Source organism: Gavia stellata, unplaced genomic scaffold (genome assembly GCF_030936135.1).
Source record: "Gavia stellata isolate bGavSte3 unplaced genomic scaffold, bGavSte3.hap2 HAP2_SCAFFOLD_97, whole genome shotgun sequence".
Taxonomy (NCBI): domain Eukaryota; kingdom Metazoa; phylum Chordata; class Aves; order Gaviiformes; family Gaviidae; genus Gavia; species Gavia stellata.
Window position 1 is genome coordinate 47,501 of NW_026776698.1, and position 2,500 is coordinate 50,000.

A 2,500-nucleotide genomic window follows, 5' to 3' on the forward strand; every position below is an offset into this window, starting at 1 on the left:
GGCACTCGGCTCCCCTGCCTGCCGCGGGAGCACCGGACGTGCTAGAGGAGACAGCGACCCGCCGGGGCGGGCGCCACCCCGCGACCGCGGCCCCTGCCGGGGCGGCTCGCTCCGCAGCGGGCGGGGGTGCGGCACGAAGAGCCGACGCCGTCGCAGCGGCGGCAGCGGGGAACGCCCCCCCCACCGCACGCGCGACCCCTCGGGGGGCCCACCCGGGCAGGTGCAGCCCCACGCTCGCTCGCCCCAGTCTCTTGGCTCAGGCCGCCCCACCGCCCAGCGCTGCTCGCGGCCGGCACCCACGGGTACCCGGACCGAGGCTGGCACCGGCGCCTCGCGTCGTTTGCGGACACCTGAGAGCTCGCGGGGCCACGCGGCCGTCACACAGCCCCGTTCGGTGAAGAAGCCGCCCCAGGAACCCCGCCCAACGGGGAGGGGGGGGGGGCCACGGGACGCGGCGAGGCACGCGCCCCGCCGCCATCGCCACGGCCCCCTTCGCTCGGGGGGGACGAGGGCAACACCTCACAGCCACACCACGGGAAGCGAACGGGAAAGGAGACCACCCTGCCTGACCACCGGACACCGCCGTGCCTCCCCGTTCCAGGGAGCACGGAAGAGCCGGCCCGCCGGGGGCCCTTTCCGACGCGACCCGAAAAGCCTCATCGATCGGTTGAAGGGGAGAGAGGGCGGAAAAGCCGAGGCCACGCTCCTGGGACAGCGACGGCCGCACACGCCCAGCGCCACCCCCCGGGAGGGCACCCGGGGACGCCTCGGCGCGCGCTGCGCGCTGCCTGCGGCTCTGCAGCGGTCGAAGGAGGGGGACCGGGACAGGTGCCGCCGGCGCCACCCGCTCCGTGCAACGAGTCCCTTGAGCGACGTCAACGGGAACGCTGGAAGGCCGCAGCACACCTGCGACTCCACGCGCTCCTTCGGCGGTCGAGAGCACCGGCACGACCGCCGCCGGTCGCCGGGCTTTGCCGCGTTCGAGAGCACCTCGGCAACCGACCGCCGCCGGTCGCCGGGCTTTGCCGCGTTCGAGAGCACCGGCACCGACCGCCGCCGGTCGCCGGGCTTTGCCGCGTTCGAGAGCACCGGCACCGACCGCCGCCGGTCGCCGGGCTTTGCCCGCGTTCGAGAGCACCGGTACCGACCGTCGCCGGTCGCCGGGCTTTGCCCGCGTTCGAGAGCACCGGCACGACCGCCGCCGGTCGCCCGTCTACGCCCGCCCAGCAGGATGATACCACTCGCCCTGCAGAGGAGAGAGAGGCCGGAGAAAAGCCGGGGGGGGGGGGGAAAAAAAAAGAAAAAAAGGACGGGGAAAACACAGAAAGCCACCCAAAAACACGGGGCAGGCGAGACGCCACACGCCACGCCTCACCCGTGGCGTTGGCGGGTGTTTCTGGAGCCAGGGAGTAAGGCCACCGGAGGCGCGAGGCACACCTCCCGACTCCCTGACGCACTGCGCTCGGGGCTGCCAGCCACCGGGACCGGCTGCGACGCTCTTGCCGGCCTGCCTCGCGGGCTCCAGCTTAGGGCCGGAGAAGGAAGAGGGAGGGGGAACAACCGCAAAAAGCCCAAAAAAGCCGAGGCACGACTGCGCCGCGCGCCCGTCCCCCCCGTCCCCGGGCGCTCGCGAGCGCGGCAGCAGCCGGCATGCTTCACGAGCATCTCCGGTGCCTCACCACGGACCAGCATGGGCCTCGGCCGCCATCGGCCGCGCGGGCAACCGTCCCGAACGGGCGGAAAAAACGGCCAAACACGCCGAGGCAACCGCCACAACGGCCGCCAAGCACCCCAGCCGCGCGGGTCGAGTCGCGCTCTCTACTGCCCTGCCCGCGAGCCACCGCTCGCGCATATAGAACGTACCACTAAGTCCACAGCCCCTGCGAACTCCAAGAGCGCTAACTCCTCCCGCCGGGGGAGGCCCGCCAATGACGCTGCCTGTTACGATGACGTAACTGGAGGCAGCGCGACACAGCGACCCCTTTGGTCACGTCCCCCGCGAGCGGCGCGGCAAACAGGTCTACCGTTCAGCTCGAGAACTGCGACCAAGTCCCGCCGGAGCCCGGTAGAACGTGGCGGCCGGGCGCCGGAGCCCGGTAGACGTGGCGGCCGGCGCCGGAGCCCGGTAGACGAGGCGGCCGGCGCCGGAGCCCGGTAGACGAGGCGGCCGGCGCCCGGAGCCCGGTAGACGAGGCGGCCGGCGCCGGAGCCCGGTAGACGAGGCGGCCGGCGCCGGAGCCCCGGTAGACGAGGCGGCCGGCGCCGGAGCCCGGTAGACGAGGCGGCCGGCGCCGGAGCCCGGTAGACGTGGCGGCCGGCGCCGGAGCCCGGTAGACGTGGCGGCCGGCGCCGGAGCCCGGTAGACGAGGCGGCCGGCGCCGGAGCCCGGTAGACGAGGCGACCGGCGCCGGAGCCCCGGTAGACGAGGCGGCCGGCGCCGGAGCCCGGTAGACGAGGCGGCCGGCGCCGGAGCCCGGTAGACGTGGCGGCCGGCGCCGGA